General features: G+C 44.6%; 1 protein-coding gene across 6 annotated transcripts in view; it reads right to left on the bottom strand.

Moving 5' to 3' along the window:
* B3GNTL1 (UDP-GlcNAc:betaGal beta-1,3-N-acetylglucosaminyltransferase like 1) overlaps positions 1-18,154 on the bottom strand; it is a 108,224-nt gene that overhangs the window by 68,847 nt on the left and 21,223 nt on the right. The gene's annotated exons all lie outside the window — the stretch shown is intronic.

The following is an 18,154-nucleotide window of genomic DNA, read 5'->3' as shown; positions in this document are numbered from 1 at the left end:
AACAACAACCTGCTGACATCTAACTATGGAACGCCCACCCAACAACAACAGACTGCATACTAGACCACAAAACAGGGATCAGAAAATGTTAAAGATCTAAAAGCATATAAAGTGTGTTCTCTCACCACAACAAAACTGTTAGAATTCAAAAATGGCAGGATTGGGGGAAATCTACCACCAATATGTGGCTATAAACAATGTACTTCTACATGGCCAATGGGTTAAAGAAGAAATCACAAGGAAAATTAGAAAAGAATATGAGGTGAATGAAAATGAAAACATGACATGACACAAAATAGCTATAGCAATTCTTGGAGAAAATGTTATAGCTGTTAATGCCTATATTAACAAAGAAAGATTTTAGGAGCCAACCACCAAAAAAGAAGCAAACTCAACCAAAAGTAAGCAAAGGAAAATAAAGATTAGAGCAGAAATCAACGAAGTAGAAAAAAAGAAAATCAATTAAAATAATGGCTGTTTTTTTTTTTTAAAAACACCAAGAAATTTAACAAATCTTTAGCTAGACTGGAGGTGAATAAACTTTTTCTATGAAGGGCCAGATAGTAAATATTTTAGCTTTTGCTGCCACATACGGTTTCTGTCAATATTCTTTGTATTTTTTGGTTTTGTTTTGTTTTTACAACACTTTAAAAATAAAAAGACCATTTTTAGCTTAGAGGCTATACAAAAACAGTGGCTGCCAGTGGGTTTGGCCTGTGAGCTGTCCTCTGTGGACTCCTGAGCTAGACAGACCAAGAAAAAGAGAAGACACATAACTAAATTCAGGAGTGAAAAAGGAGACAGCAGTTCTTACCTCATAAAAGCTAAAAGGACTACAAGTAACTGCATGCCAACAATTTAGATAATTTAGATGAAATGAACGAATTCCTAGAAAGACATGAATTACTAAAATTGACTGAAAAAATATAAAATCTAAATAGATCTATAAAAAGCCAAAAAAAACACAAAAAACTAGTAATTTAAAATCTCGAAACAAAAAAGTCCAAGCTCAGATGGTGAATTCTACCAAACATTCAAAGAATAAAGAGCATCCCACCTTTACAAAGTCTCCCAGAAAAAGGAAGAGGCAGCCAACTCATTCTCTGAGGCTCATATTACCCGATACCAAAGCCAGAAAATGACATCACAAGGAAAGAAAACTAAAGAACAATATCCCACATGGATATAGATGAAAAAGTCTTTGACAAAATAAGCAAACCAAATCCAGCAATGTATAAAAAGGATTATATACTATAACCAGGTGGGATCTATCCCAGAAATACAAGGTTGCTTTACCATCTGAAAGCCAATTAATGTCATAGATCATACCGAAAGAAAGAAGAACAATCACTACATGACGATCTCCGTAAGCACAGAAAAAGCATTTCACAAAATCTAATGGTCATTCATGATAAAAATTCTCAACAAAGTAGGAACGGAAAGGAACTTCCCCAGCCCAATAAAAAGCATCTACAAAACCCCTCCAGCTACATCTTAATGGTGGGTGATGGAATGCTTTCCCTGAGGTTGGAAACAGGGACGATATCTGCTCTAGTGACTGCTGTAGAGCACTGCAGTTCTGGTCAGTGCAATCAGGCAAGAAAGGGAAGTAACAGGCATCCAGATCAGACAGGAAGAAACTGCCTCAGTTTGCAGACAACATGATCTTGTATTTAGAAAACCCTAAGGAATCCACCAAAAAACTACCAGAATTAGTTTCAGCAAGGTCACATAATATAAGATCAAGATACAAAAATCAATGGTATTTCTATATACTGGCATTGAAGAATCTGAAATAAAATTCAGAAAATTTTACATTCACAATAGCATCAAAAGAACGAAATATTGAGGTATAAATTTAACAAAGGAAGTACAAGACTTGTATGGTGAAAATTACAAAACATTGCTGAAAGAAGTTAAAGACCTAAATGAACAGGTAGACATCCCATATTGATGGACTGGAAGACTCAATTCTTCAGCAAAGCAATTTTCCCCAAATTTCTGTGGAGTGGCTGGGCCCGTGAGCCATGGCCGCTGAGCCTGCGCGTCCGGAGCCTGTGCTCCGCAACAGAAGAGGCCACAACAGTGAGAGGCCCGCGTACCGCAAACAAACAAACAAACAAAAAAGATAAATATAGAGATCAGTAGAACATAACTGACAACAGAGAAATAACTTTTGCAATTATGGTTGATTCAAGGCAGTTCAATGGGAAAAGGATAGTCTTTTCAACAAACTGCTAGGACAAGTGGATCACCACAGGGAAAAAGTAAATGCAGACCCTCATCACACACAAAAATTAACTCAAAATAGATCACAGACCTAAATATAAGAACTAAAATTTAAAAATCTTAGGTAAAAAAACTTGGAGCAAATATTGGTTACTTTGAATTAAGCAAAGAATTCTTAGATATGAAAACAAAGGCACAAATGATGAAAAGAAAAATTTGACAAATTGGGCTTCTTCAAAAGTTAAAAATTTTGTGTTTTAATTTAGGTATAAATTTATCAAGAAAGTAAAAAGGCCACCACAAACTGGGAGAAAATATTTACAAGTTCTATATCTAGCAGTAACCAGTGCCACCCTGAAGACACAACATCCTTCCCGACACTGAAGATCTTTCATTCTATTGCAGAGGTGAGTGTTACTGGCATTCAATCGAAGGAGAGATCCTAAATGGAAGTCCTGTGAGTGACAACTGCAGAGGGATGGAGCTCACAGCGGGGGGAGAGCAGTTAAAATGGAGGAGAACAGAAATGACACTTTTCTGAAGCATTTCCACCCAATCCCAGTACCCTTTCTCTGTCTCAGGGCATCCTATACTTCTTCAGCTTTTGGAGAGAACTTATTAAGGCTATATACGAAAAAAATCTACAGTAAACAACATATTGTACTTAATTAACAGTGAAAGGTTTCAGTGCTCTCTTTGCGACTGTGAAGGAAACAAGAATGCCCATTATCATGGTTTCTATTTAAGAATTCACTGGAGACTTAAGTCCCAAAAAAAAAAGAATAAAAGATACAAGGCTTACTAGAAAGAGAAAAAATGATTGCTTACATAAAGAACCCAAAATAATCAACAGAGAAATATTAGAATTAAAAATGAATTTAATAAGGTTTCTGGGGGCTTCCCTGGTGGCACAGTGGTTAAGAATCCGCCTGCCAATGCAGGGGACACGGGTTCGAGCCCTGTTCTGGGAAGATCCCACATGCTGCTGAGCAACTAAGCCCGTGCGCCACAGCTACTCAGCCTGCGCTCTAGAGCCCGTGAGCCACAACTACTGAAGCCCGCGCACCTAGAGCCCGTGCTCTGCAACAAGAGAAGCCACCGCAGTGAGAAGCCCGTGCACCACAACGAAGAGGAGCTCCCACTTGCCGCAACTAGAGAAAGCCCGTGCGCAGCAACAAAGACCCAAAGCACCAAAAAAAAAAAAAAAAGATTAATAAAGAGAATAGATGGCATTTATAAAAAATAATAATAAGCTTTCTGGATACAAGATCAATAAATAATTTCTTTATATGTACAAAATTTTTAAAAATGATGCCTCTTACAATAGTATCAAAAAAGATCAAATAACTCGTTGGTGAGAATGTAAAATGGTATAGTCACTCTGGAAAACATTTTGGCAGTTCCTCAAAATGTTAAAATCAGAGTTACCATGTGATCCAGCAATTCCACTCCTAGGTGGAACTGAAAACATCTATCCACACAAAAACTTGTACAGGAATGTTTAGAGCAGCATTATTTATAATAGTCAAAAAGTGGAAATAACCCAAATGTTCATCAACTAGTAAATAGACCAAAAAAAATTATATTCATAAGATGGACTATTACGCAACAGTAAAGAGAAAGGAAGTCCTGACACACGCTATAACATGATGAACTTTGAAAACATCACGCTAAGTAAAAGAAGCCAGTCACAGAGACCACACAGTGTAGACTCCATGTATATGAAAAGTCCAGAACAGGCAAATCCACAGAGACAGAAAAGAGCTTAGTGGTTGCCCATGGCTAGGAGCTGGGGGAATGAGGGGGTGATTACTAATAGGTATGGGGTTTAATTTTGTGCTGATGGAAAAGGTCTAAAATTAGACTGTGGTGATGGTTGCACAACATCATGAATATACTGAAAACCACTGGATTGTACACTTTAAATGGGTGGATTTTTATGTGAATTACATCTCAGTAGAGCTGACAAAAATGTTTTTTAAAAAATCAAATACCAAGGTATTAATTTAACAAAGGACTTGTAAGCCCTCTGCTATGAAAACTACTCATGCCTACTGAGGTAAATTAAAGAAGACCTAAAGAAATCAACGAACATATTTTCATTGTTAGGAAGACTCAATATCGTAAAGAAGTTAGTTCTCACCTAATTGATCTATAGATTCAATATAATTCCAGTCAAAATCCTCAGAGGGGATTTTGTGAAAATTAACAAAATTACTCTGACATTTATATAAAAATGCAAAAAGATTTTTAAAAAACAGCCCAAAATATTAGGTAGATGAACAAGAAAACATATAACATCAAATTACAGTATGTTCTCTAAAGCTACACTGTGGTATCGGCAGACAAGAGGACAGATCAATAACCCAACTGGACAGAACACACAGGCCAGAAGCAGGCCATACGCACATTCACGCTGGGCTAAAGACAGCATGCAGAGGGCTTCCCTGGTGGCGCAATGGTTGAGAGTCCGCCTGCCGATACAGGAGACACGGGTTCATGTCCTGGTCTGGGAAAATCCCACATGCCGCGGAGCGGCTGGGCCCGTGAGCCATGGCCGCTGAGGCTGCGCACCCGGAGCCTGTGCTCCGCAACGGGAGAGGCCACAACAGTGAGAGGCCCGCGTACTGCAAAAAAAAAAAAAAAAAAAAAAAAAAAAAAAAAAAAAAAAAAAAAAAAAAAGACAGCATGCAGATCTGTGAGGAAGGATACAAATCAGCCAGGATGCCTGTACACTGGAGGGAGCACAAACTGACCAGCCACTGTGGGAACCCGGCAGCATCCACTGAACACGGGTACACAGAGACATCCCAGTTCCACCCCTACATGTGCATTTGTGTGTGTGCACCAAGATATATGCACAAGGATTTCTTGGCAGCATTGCTCAAACACCCAAATGTCCAAACGGCAGAATGGATAAACTGGGCATATTCATATCGTGGAGTATTAAACAGCAATGAAAAGGAGCGACTTCTGCTCCACACAATTTAATTTACTGTAAATTTTACAGTAAACTTAATGTACTGTAAATGATGAAACAAATAAAAATCTGAACATGACAAGGACTGTCACCAGAACCACTTCTATTCAGTGTTGCATGGGGGGGGTGGGGCAGTTGTCCCAGCCAGGATAATGGGCCAAGAATAAGGAATAAAGGCACACGGACCAGAGAGAAAGGGGCAGTCTTTACTCACACGTGCCGTGGTCACTTCATAGTGAGTTCTTACACCAAAAAACAAAAACAAGACAAAACAAAACTAGAACTAATAAGGTAATTTAGTATATTTATAGCAATACAACTATAAAACTGGGAGACGACTTGTTAATACCATTTTCAATAACACCAAAACTCATAAAATACTTGGGAAGTATTTTGTTAAATTTATGTAAGACCTGTATACTAAAAACTACAAAACATTTCCAAGAGAAATTTAAGAAGGCCCAAATAAATTGAGAGATACATCATGTTTATGTATTAGAAGATTCAACATTAAGATTCCCAAACAGAACTATAAATTCAATTCAATTCCAATAAAAATCCAAGCAGGCTTGACAAGCTGATTCTAAACTTTTGCAGAAATCCAAAAGACCTAAACAGATCTGAAAACAATTTTGAAAAGGAAGAACGAAGTTGGAGGACTTATAATACCTGATTTTTTCAATAAAACGACATTGTAGCTTTATCACTACAGCTGCTACAGTAATCAAGACAGTATGGATTTGGTATAAAGATAGATAAAAAGAACAATGGAACAGAACAGAGAGTCCAGAAATGAAATGGATCTATATTTCTTTCAGTCACTGATTTTCAACAAAAGTGCCAAGGTAATTCAATAGGGAAAGGATAGTAACAACCAGTTATCATAGGGGAAAAAATGATCCTCAATCCCTACTTTACATCATACCCTCAAATTAACTTAAAAATAGATAACAGATCTAAATGTGTAAGATAAAACTATAAAACTTCTAGGAGAAAACAGATAAGAAAGTCTTGGGGTAGAAAACAATTTCGTAGGTTCTTAGATGGGACACAGAAAGCCTAATTCTTAAAAGGAAAAACTGGAAAATGGACTTTATAACAATTAACAACTTCTGTTCATCAAAAGGTGGTTTTAGGAAATTAAGAAGATAAACAGGCAAACTAAACTGGGAGAAAGAACTTACATACAGAATTTAGTTTTTATATCTAAAAACTCAATACTAAGACAAAGAACTTAATAAAAACAATAGTCAAAAGATTTGAACAGACACTTCACACAGGAAGATATACGCATGATCACTGAGCACCTGAATAAATGTTCGACATATTTAGTCATCAGGGAAATGCAAGCTAAAACAATGAGATAGAACTACATGCACACTAGAAAGGCTCAAATTTAAAAGATGATTCCAAGTGTTGTAACAATACAAAACCACTGGAACTCTCGCAAATTGCTGGGGGGGAGTGTAAAATGGCTCAGTCTCTTTGCAAGACAGTTTTGAAGTTTCTCACAAAGTTAAATGTACATGTATTATAGCACCCAGCAGTTCTATCTCTAGATATTTACCCATGAGAAACGAACACAAATGTCTGTGGTAAGACTTGTACACAAATTTTCACAGCATCTTTACTCATAATAGCCAAATCCTGGAAAGCAATCCAAATGTCCATCAACGGATGGCTATATAAATACACAGTTTCGGTTTATCCACGCATTTGAGTACACTACTCAGCAATAAAAAAACTGAGTTACTGGTATAAGCAACAACACGGGTAAATCTCAAAAACATACGATGAGCAAAAGAAGCCAACCACAAGAATATATACTGTACGATTCCATTTATGTGAGGTTCTAGAACGGGGGAAAATCTAGTCTGTCGAAAGAACAGATAATTAGATTACTAACCTAAAGAAATTACACGTGTAGTTGCTTCAGGGAGTGGGGGAATGATTGTAAAGAGGCATGTGGAAACCGTTTGGGGCAATGGAAACGTTCTAAACTTGACTGAGATGGTTTTTATACATTTCTCAAACTCATTGAGTGTACACTTAAATGAGTGTACTTTATTATATGTAAGTGATATCCCAGTCAAGTGGATTTTTAAAGTATAATGTCTCTAATAAAGTAAACTCAGTATTTAGAAAAAACTTAATCTGACTTCACTCCATGATGCTTTTTGAAAATATTATAATTCTGGGTTTACTGAACAAGCTCCATAGCAGAAATACCAGAAATGTTCAGTATTATACATTACACGACATCATCGTCCTCAGAACGTGCTATTTTCACCGTTCTAAGTTCCCTTCTAGTCCCTATCTATACACATATATAATTTTTCTACAGCTATAATTATAGCATAAGAAGAATACAAAAATAACTTAGAATCAAACGTGCAATTTTACCATATACGCACAAATTCAAGTCGTGCATTTTCCTCTGCTGACAGCACTTCCCACAGAACCCAGAACCCAAGTGCTGCCAACGCCCCACCACTGCTTCTTGCTCTGCCCCAGCTCCACCCCTTTCTTCCTGGAGCCCCGCCCCTGCCACTTGCTCTGTCCTGGGGGAGTGGAGGAAGGAATTACCTTCAGTTAGGAGAGAAGACAAGAATTCCCTCCCACCAGCAAGAGATTGGCAGGAAGGGGGGCGGAGGGAGTCTCGGTGGGAGGACACGCCCGGCACTGGCCCTGGTCCTGGTTCTGGTCCTGAGCCGGACTGGGGTGCACCCGGAGCACATGCATGCAGAGTGAGCCGCGCCCTCTCCGGGGTGGAATCCACACCATCTTTCCTTACAATTCTGCCTCCTCTTCTCTGCAAGCCCACCCTGGCTGTGGGCTCTGCAGGGCAGGCAGCTCCGACGTAGTGCCCACCGGGGCCCAGGACACCCTGTGCAGGAGACAGAGCCCTCTGCTCTCACAGCCCCCGCAGTTTGGTAAGACAGAGAGGGACAGCAAAATGAGCAGTAAGAGTCAGATTCCGCAATGGACAAGATGACCGCTAGGACCTCGAGAACACCATGGATGGAGTACCTGGGACAACACGGTCCAGCACTGACCTACCTGAGAACCAGAACGTGGGAAAATGCAAGTTCTTAGGTGGAGGCCACCCAAGGCCCACACAGCCCACGCTGGCCGCCAAAGAACCACTTTGGAGCTCATTAAAGCTGAGTCTGTCGGAGAGCCCGGGAGTGTGAGTGCCTGCAGCAGCGGGCCCCCAATCTCCGTCTCCAGCAAGCTCTCTCCCTGGCCAGCAGTTTCGGAACCAGTGCTGGGAAGGAGCAGCTGAGCAAACACCCGGGTCATCCCCCTTTCCTAAGCCTTAAAATGAAAGCACTCTGTACAAATAAAAAATATCTCAAAAGCTCACTACTGTCTGAGGCATCATTTTTTTAAAAAAATCAAGTTTAGTGGCACTTAGCAAGAGCAGAGCTTTCCAGGCACAACAGGTTATGGTGCTGACAAAAACAAGAGCGTGTGGTGTGCCGAGGGACTGGCCTCGAGGGAGTGTGAGTAGCTACGGTGCCGAGACGTCTCAGGTCTGTCTTCAACTATTTTCTGTCTTTCCTCTGTTCAAGGAAAATCTTTCTGAACATGAGTGTTAAGAATAAGGACTATTTCTTCTTTCAAAGAACCGGAGTAGGGCTTCCCTGGTGGCGCAGTGGTTGAGAGTCCGCCTGCCGATGCAGGGGACATGGGTTCGTGCCCCGGTCCGGGAAGATCCCACATGCCGCAGAGCAGCTGGGCCCGTGAGCCATGGCCGCTGAGCCTGCGCGTCCGGAGCCTGTGCTCCGCAACGGGAGAGGCCACAACAGTGAGAGGCCCGCGTACCGCAGAAAAAAAAAAAGAACAGGAGTAGAGGAGTCTACACACACGGATATTTACCGATTGGCAGCTGCCATCAAGTAAGGGGTCGCCCATTCCTCCACCTCATTAAATTAAGGTCATCACCTGTTTCTTGAGCCTCCTTGGGAAGAGGCACCACTAAAATCACATGGCCCTGTTCCTGAGCCAGCTGATACCCTCCAGGCCTTGGGTCTGAAACATAAGCCCATAATTTTTTTCTCAGGAAAGAAAAGGTGGGGGAGAGCAGAAAGGAAAGTGAATGGTGTGTTCGGAGAAGGAGAGGCAGGCAGGGCTGGCCATCCTGACTGCTGCTCCCAGCGTGGCCCCTGCAGGCAACAAACCTCCGGGCTTTCAGGACCGGAAGTCTGCAACACAGCTTCTTAGTGAATCCAGCTAAGAGCACCCTGCCACCTACCAACCCCCCTGTACCACACAGCGGCATCAACACACTCAAATTAGTCGATAAAGTCTGTAAAAGAATTTCTACAGAAAACTTTGAATTTCCTGTCAATTATTTATTTTAAGGGAGGGGGAGTGTTTGTTTACCATGTTACGCTGTTGAAGACAGAAGGAAAAGTATAACTTTAAAACGTGGCAAAATTGCCTTTGATTTTAAAACAACTGAAGTTCATCTCAATTCACATATTCACATGAAAACACACAACCTCCTGCCCACCAGCAGCTATAAGACAGGGGTGAGGACTCAGGGACAACGAGGCTGGCAGGGAGAAGGGACCTGGAGGGTCCCCAGTGCCCCATGCTCTGGTTCCTCCCGGCCTGGTTGCACCTCTCCTGGGGCTTCCAAGCAACTTGTCTCCTGCTTTGGGGGGCAACAGTACTTATCCGCGGAGCTGAAATTTCTAGGCGACACGCCTGGAAAAGCAGCAGCCTCCACCTGTTCCAGACCTGAACGCACCACATCTCTCAACTGTTTTCTAAAGTTGTAGCTGATACCAATATTCTTTTCTGAATGATCCCATGCTAAAATTGACAAGTCAAACATAAAAATCAGGTGGCCACAGGGAACAATATTCAATATGCTGTGATAAACCATACTGGAAAAGAATATGGAAAAGAATATAAATATGTATAACTGACTCACTTTGCTGTTCAGCAGAAATTAACACAACATTGTAAATCAACTATACTTCAGTAAAGTTTTAAAAAATTAGGTGGCATGCGATGCAGAGACAGGAGAAACAAACTTCCTCACTCGGCTGGCAACATCTGCATTTAATAAGTTACTGGCCAGTACACCATTCCAAATATAGTGAAAATAACACTATTCAGTAGCCTCGTGGTAACCACCATGCCCTGTGGTCAAATGCTTTGCTCTCAAAAACCCTCAAAGTAAAGTGCGTGGTCTCGTGTTCCACTCCCAGGAGGGACGTGGCGGGAGGCACTCAATCCTCTTCCTGCTGTCTCAACATTCCACCCCCTCCCCACACGCGCAGGGAAGAATTGGAGGGGAAATAGAAACACAAACCGCTAATATCTACATCAGTCAATGCTTCAACTTACCAGTAGTTTGGAAAAAATGTTTAATGGCAAAAGAGGCCGAAATCACTTTTTCAGTCACCTGCAAATCAGTTACTTAAAAGATCCCCCCTTCCCCCTCCCCGGCCCACCACCCAGATTCTGTGCTGGTTCCTTCTCTGATCTCACAGAGAAAAAAAGCCAGACTGCGGTGGGCATGGCATGGGGAGGACTCAGGCCTGACCCAGGCAGGACCCTGCTCTGTCCCACGCTTCCTTTTAGACCCGAAGGTGAACGGGGTCAGGGTAGGGTGTACAAGAGCCAGGAACACGAAGGTCCAGGACAGTCCCGCCTGAGAGCGAGACCTCCCCCCGCGTGTCCAGGTGGCCGAGCAGGTCTCCCAGTTGTCAGGAAGGAGACTCCTCTGGGGCCTGGGCAGGCAGCCCGCGGGCACCCAGCAAGGGCAGCCTCCTCTGTTCCCCCAGCACCGCGTCCTCCACTAGCCCCAACAGCTGGAAGCTGGGAAACTCAAGAGAAAAGCCCAGTGGATTCAACAGATCCCTGCTAGCATGTAGCGTCATATCTTAGAGAGATCACCCTTCACGTGGATCTTCCTGCAGCCAGCTTAGGAACTGCTGCCGTGCCAGGCTATCTTCCAGGTGGGCACCCCCGTTTCTAACTTAAACACAGACGCCATCGGAGGTGCTGTGCTGCTTCTCTGCACTGTAGCAGAACACTGTTCCAGGGCCCAAGACGGACGGCAGGCGTGGGTGGGAGGGCGAGCTCACAGCCTCCATGGCCTCAGTGGAGCACACTTCACGGGACGATAAAACCTACTGGGTATAAACGCCTGCTTGGAGGGAAAAGTGGGGACAGTCCAGGAAGCTGACCCCACCATGAAACGAAGATGACTTTGGCAAATCTAAGTGTGTTGATAACACTCCTGGAACACGGAAGACCCGGGCTGAGCCTCCTGTCCTGGATGTGGTGAGGGAGGCCCCCGCTGCCCTCTGACAGTCAGCATGGCCTAAGCCACCTTCTGCAGCCAGGCAAGCAGATGCGGTGCTGCTGAGAGAGGGAGTGGGGAGGTGACCACAGTGCTGCAAACACGGGGCCGAGACCTCGTGCTTGATACCCTCCAACACTGAACACATCTGCCAGCCCAGAGGGCAGCAAAAGGCCACAACTGCACAGGAGCTTGAGGGGAGAGCAGCCAGCAGCCCCAAGACCGAATGCATGCTCCAGGAGCCTACAGGTCCACAGACACCCTGGGGAGGGCTGGGGTGCCCAGGCGCACCAGGAAGGTCAGCAGATCTGCCGGGAGGACTGGGGAAAGGGGTAGCCAGGTGATTAAGTTTCTCTTCACCCCTGAGGCTGGGAAAGAACTGGGTTTTGAACAGGTCAGAAACCCAGGACACCAGGAAGCAGGTCTCTCCCAGACCCAGCAGAGGCCACCCACCCGTGGATAAAAGGGCTCAGTCCCAGGAGTGGAGACCCCACACCTCCTGGCACGCCTGCTGCCACAGCCCCCGGATGGTGTGGCCTGGCCTCCAAGGGTGCAGAGAGTCATAAACAAACAAAATCAACCATTAATGCGCTTACGAGGACCCAGGACACAGAGCGAAGTGGCAGCTCTCTAGAGCTGCCGGAGGAGAGGACAGAAAAGAGGAGCTCTCAAAGGTGTCCTAGAACACGGAGGAATGGAAAGCATAACATCTAACTTCTAACAGCAATGGCGAAGACGAAAGGGGTGGTCACAGCCCACAACTGAGTAAATGAACTGGAAGGTCGAACTATAATATTCAAAGTTACAGAGAAACAGAAATCAAAAGGGAAGTGAGCAAACTGTAAGACCCAACATTCAAACACGAGAAGCCAAAAGAAGAAAACAAGCTAAGAGAAAGAAATTAAGAGCCAATATAGAAAAATTCATCTCATTGGAAAAAACCTTGAGTCTGTACTTTGGAAGAGCTCGCCACGTTCCAGAAATGATTCCTGACACACACAGAGAAATTCCCAAATTCCAAGAAGATGGAAAAAATCTTATAAATCTTCGGTAAAAAACATATTTTAAAAACCAATAAGTTCCAACTGACACAGAAAAAGCATGCAACAAAATCCAACACCTGTCCACGATAAAAATTCTCAGCGAGTGAGGAACAGAGGATGACACACAACGTGAAAAGCTACTGCTTCCTCCCAGGTCAGGAGGAAGTGAAGATGTCTGCTCCATGTGCATGGAAGTTCCAGCCAGAGCAATAAGGCAAGAAAGGCAAATAAAAGGCCTCCAGATGAGAGAAGAAGAAATAGAACTGCTCCCATTTGCGGATGATGTGATTGTCCACCTAGAAAACCCTCAGGAATCTAATCTAAAAACCTAGAGCCAGTGAGTTCTACAAGATCAACACATGGAATAATCACATATCTGTATACTAACAACGAACACAGAAATTAGAGATATTATGTCCACAAACAACTGCTCCAAAGAAAATGAAGTATGTTGGTGCAAACTTAACAAAATATGTACGTGATCTGTATCCAAAAACCACAAAATGCTGATGAAAGAAATCAAAGACGACATAAGCAAATGCAAAACACATTTTTAGGAAAGGCCACAGACACCCCCTTCTAAGTAGAATTTATTTCCTGATGATGGTGCCCAGATCACACAGCGTGGGTCCTCTGTCTGAAGGCCATAGGCCAGAGCCCCGCAGGCCCTTGTGGGAGGCGCCAGCCCCACTCTGCATGGGTTTCTTCTGGGGCAAATCCCTGTGTCCCTGAGCTTTCTGCTTTGCCTCCTGGGCTTGGAGGGACTGTCTCTGCGGACTTCAACTTCCCACAGGGGACGGGTGTCGACCTCCTGCTCACCCGAAACACTGCTGACAGACACCTTCTGAGATAATCGGGGTCTTTGTGTGACTTGCTTTCTCTCCAAAACAAATATCCTTGGACACATCTGGGACTAGGAGTGACACTGAGGTCACCCCGGGAGGCCCTTCCAACACTCTGGACAGGCACTATTGGCCCCCAGGCAGCAGCCTGCAGGACAGCTACTAAGAGCACACTCTCTGAAGGGCTGCACTACAGTGATGGGCTCTGAAAGTCAATCCATAAACAGGCTGAGAAACTCAGAACATTGCTCTCCATGGAAATGACAGCCAACAGGATGGCTGGGTTCCAAGATAAGTATACAGAAGTATCTAATTCAGTCTAACGGAACCATTTAAATTGAACACATAAACCCGAACTCCACTCATTCATTTAACAAGTATCTATTAATACCTACTATTTGCCAAGTTCCAGGTGCTTCAGAAACATCAGTGATAAAACAGGGCCTATTCCCTCCTGTGTGCAGCTGGCATTCTATCAGGGAAGGCAGACAATGACGATAATAAAGAACGCAGTATTGAAGGCGATAAATGCCGTGTGCAGATCTAAGTGCTGGGGGTGGGAAATCCCAGGCGCAGGCAGGCCCCACCACTGCACAGAGGGGTGAGAGCATCACTGAGAAGCCGGAGGGGATGGTGTGGTGGGTAAGGCAGGTGCATGAGAGAGAGAAAGGGCAGGGCCCGAGGGCGTGGGCTGCAGGAGGTGAAGCGGCCGCTCTCAGGGGAGGCTAGGGAAGCAGCAGAGGCACAGGGCCTGAAGTCACCTGAGCTCTGGCTTTCGCTGTCTCTGTCTGTCTGTTTGCTGCTGTATCCCTCGCACCCGCTGCTGCACCTGGCACATCCAGGTACCGATTTGCTGAATGAATGAACTCCAGTCCCAGGAGCAGCATGGGAGCTGGTCTCCCCTGATGTTGTCACTCCTAGTGAAATGTGTTCTGAATCCAAACACGGGCACCAGACTGCATCCCAGGTGGCTAACAAGTCAAAATGCAACCTCGATGCCCCAGCAAAGGGGCCTCATGAACCCATTCTTCATGCAGAAATGGTCCATTTTGATGCGCCATCTGTGGTTGTGCAGCGCTGGCATCACTCCCGTGCTGAGACAGAACACAGCGGGCACACTCGCACCCAGCCTTCACTGGAGACCACAGCCATCTTCTTCCCACAAGTACACACTCAGGGGCCAAGGCCTGTTCCCCGCAGACCCTGCCACCATCCTCACACCCCGTTCCCAGACGGGGAACGCCTCCTTCATCAAGTGACCAGAGGGCATCGTCAGGGTTGGGGCAAATCAAAATCACAGGCACCCAAGGAGACAGTGAGGAGAAGGCAGCACCCCTTCTGAGATTTCTGGACAGAGACACTTGGCCCAACACCGTTACTCAGTTTTAAGGGCATTCTACAAAAGTGCCTGGGAATCTTCGAAAACATCAAGATGAAGAAAGTCAGGGAGGTGCTGTGGAATGCTCCAGAGGAGGAGATGAAAGACTCCCAGGTAAAGGCAACATGGGTTCTGGGGCCCTTGGGTGAAACGTGAATGAGGTGAGCACTAGTATCAGCCACCTGTCGGCGAGACATTCCTGCTCTGGGTTGGAGGAGACGTTCTTCTTTACAGGAAACACACACGGAAGTGCTCCGGGCTGATGGGTGCAATGCTGGCCTTCAAAACAGAGTTTTTGGTACTATCCCTGCCACTCTTCTCAAAGTTGGAAAAAGGAAAATGGGCAAAAAGATGTAAACACGTGTCACGAAAAGAGGAAACTCATATGGCCAACTGACGTGGAGTGAGGCTGACCACAGCTCGAGATCAGGGGGCACAAATCAAAGCACAGAGGGGCTCCACTCTGCTCCCACCTGCTGGACAAGATTTAAGAGCCTGAGGACACCCAGTGCTGGGGAGGCTCGGGACCCACAATGACCTGCCAGAAGGGATGGACGTCTCCAGCCACATGACAGCAGCACAGCTCCTCTCCCACAGACGAACCCGCTCATCCCCTGAGTCTTGGACGCTCACTTCTGGGTGTGAACACAAGAGGAACTCTCATACGTGTACAACAGGGGGTGCGTGCAAGAACGTCCACAGCAGCTATTCACAAGGGCAAGAGCGTGGAAGCGGCCCAGGTGCCCGTCAGTAGGAGCATATGGGTGAATACACGCAGTGTGTTTGCCCAGTGGAATGTTGTACAGCAGACGAATGAATGAGCTGCAGACAATAGAGAAACAGAATGGAACAGAAAGTCTGGAAATAAACCTACACTGACATGGCCAATTGATTCTCAACAAAGCACGGAGGCAATTCAATTGAGAAAAGAAAGTCTCTTCAACATTGGTGCAACTTAATATTCATATGAAAAAATTAACGCCTGCTTCCTACCACATGAGACACAGAAATGAACACAAGGTGGATAATGGGTCTAAACATAAAAGTAAGAAAACAAGAGAATAACTCTTTTAGGGCAAGCAGAAACTTCTCAGAAAAAAAAAATTTAACTATAAAAGAGAAAAATCAATAATTTGAACTTCATCAAGACTTAAACTTCTGCTCATCAGAAGACACCATTAAAAAATGAAAAGGCAAGCCACAGACAGGGAGAAAATACTCAGAACACACATCTGACAAAGGACTTGTATCCAGAATACACAACAAACATTCACAACTCACGAATAAGACAAACAACCCATTTTTTAAAAAATAGGCAAAGATTTGGACATCTCACAAAAGAGGATTTATGAATTGCCCATAAACCGATGAGAAGGTGCTCAACATCACTAGCCATCAGGGAATGTAAATGAAAACAAAGGAGACGCACTTCACATCTGCTAGAATGGTTGAAACCAAGGCTGACCCATCAATGTTGGGAGAAGGTGGAGGGACACAGAGCGGCCATACTGCGCCCGCCAGGTCCCTTCACCTGCGATTCCTCAACTCCGCCCCTCGGTATCTTCCCAAGAGAAAGGGAAACACACACTCACAGAAAGACTTACATCAGGATGTTTATGGCACTTTTATTGAAATAACAGGGGACTTCCCTAGTGGTCTAGTGATTAAGAATCCGCCTTCCAATGCAGGGGAAGTGGGTCCAATCCCTGGTCAGGGAACTAAGATCCCACATGCCGTGGGGCAACCCAAGCCTGCGCGCTCTAGAGCCTGTGTGCCACAACTAGAGAGCCTGCGTGCCACAACTATTGAGCCCGCATGCTCTGGAGCCCGTGCGCCACAGCTAGAGAGAGAAGCCCGTGTGCCGCAACCAGAGAGCCCGCATGCCGCAACTAAGACCCAATGCAGCCAAATAAATTAACTAATTAAAAATAAAATAAAATAACCCAAACTGGCAACTGCTCGAATGTCGACCAGCAGTAGCACAGAAACTAACTGCGGTAGCTTCACACCACGGGTTAAAGCACAGAGCGACCCACCACCCCTCACAGTCACGGGGGACCACGACGTGGCGTGGAAGCTAAACACAGGTGTCACACCATGTGGCTTCACTCACGCTGTCTGGAAGCAGCTCTGGATGACGGAAACATCTTCCGCCCTGACCGGGCTGTTAGTTATAGGGGTGTATAAAAGTGTCAAAACCCTCACATTGCTCACTTTGTACACAGTTTTCACACTGAAACCTTGCATTTCACTGTATATAAATTTTACCTCAATTTAAAACAACAGGATGAACTATAATGACGTGCAACGACATGGATGGACCTTAACAATTTAAGTTTAAAAAGTTCAAAAATATTATATACAGCCTGGTACTCTTTTTATAAAGTTAAACACAACTAAGAATTTTTAACTGATTTTTCTCAGATTTGCATAGATACCAAAACGCTCAGCAGGGGGTGAGGACAGGGCATCGTGTGGCGGTTGCCAGGAGCAGAAGTCAGCATAACGAGGTTGGAGCCGGGAGCTCACGTTAGCCTCGGACAGCAGGCTCACAGGTGCCGAGCATTATCAAAATAAACACGCAGGCACAGTCACGGACACAGAAGCAAACAACAAGACGGATGCATGGACCAGTGACGAGGAGGCGTCCTGAACCCAGGGTCAGGGTTCATCCAGTTTTGTGCCCCTGAGACCCTGGGACCTAAATTCACAAAGAGGAAAAAAAATCACCATGGAAACTGGAAAACAACGACGATAACTAAAATTTCTGCTCAGAACTTATGGGACACCCCACAGCTGTCATGAGAAGAAAACGATTGCCTTACATTGCACTTCAGAGAAGGGAGGGGCTGCAAGCAAGGAGCTCGGGGTCCAATTTAAGGTCAGAGGTCGAGCACCAGGATGAGCCCGAACACAGCAGAAGAAACAAAACCACAAAGATGGAAAATCAAAGAAACAAAACAAATAAACGTAGAGGAAAAGGAGCCCAAAGGGCAGTGGTCAGACAAAAGGAGTGTAGCCCCACCCTGGAGGAGCCCTGCACCCCCAGACCTGGAGCAGCGCCTCACCCCCAGACCTGGAGGAGCCCAAGGGAAGACTGCATACAGATAAATGTTCTCAGAGTGCCTTAAAGTCACTAAAAAGAAAATCTCTAGTTGAGTATACACTACATATACAATCATGTGTTCTTTCCTCACCCATCATAATCATGTCATGTTATTAAAAATTCTTTATCCGCATTACAGTAATTCTCTCATGATTGACCACAATTCACTTCACTGTTAATCTACTACCCAGTATTAACTTGTTTCCATTAACTAATTTTCCGTCATTATAAATAACACTAAAGCCTCTTTG

The sequence above is a fragment of the Monodon monoceros genome, unplaced genomic scaffold (assembly GCF_005190385.1).
Source record: "Monodon monoceros isolate NGI ecotype Baffin Bay Population unplaced genomic scaffold, NGI_Narwhal_1 Super_Scaffold_9, whole genome shotgun sequence".
In the NCBI taxonomy this organism is placed as follows: Eukaryota; Metazoa; Chordata; class Mammalia; order Artiodactyla; family Monodontidae; genus Monodon; species Monodon monoceros.
This window is presented reverse-complemented; position numbering and strand designations above follow the sequence as displayed.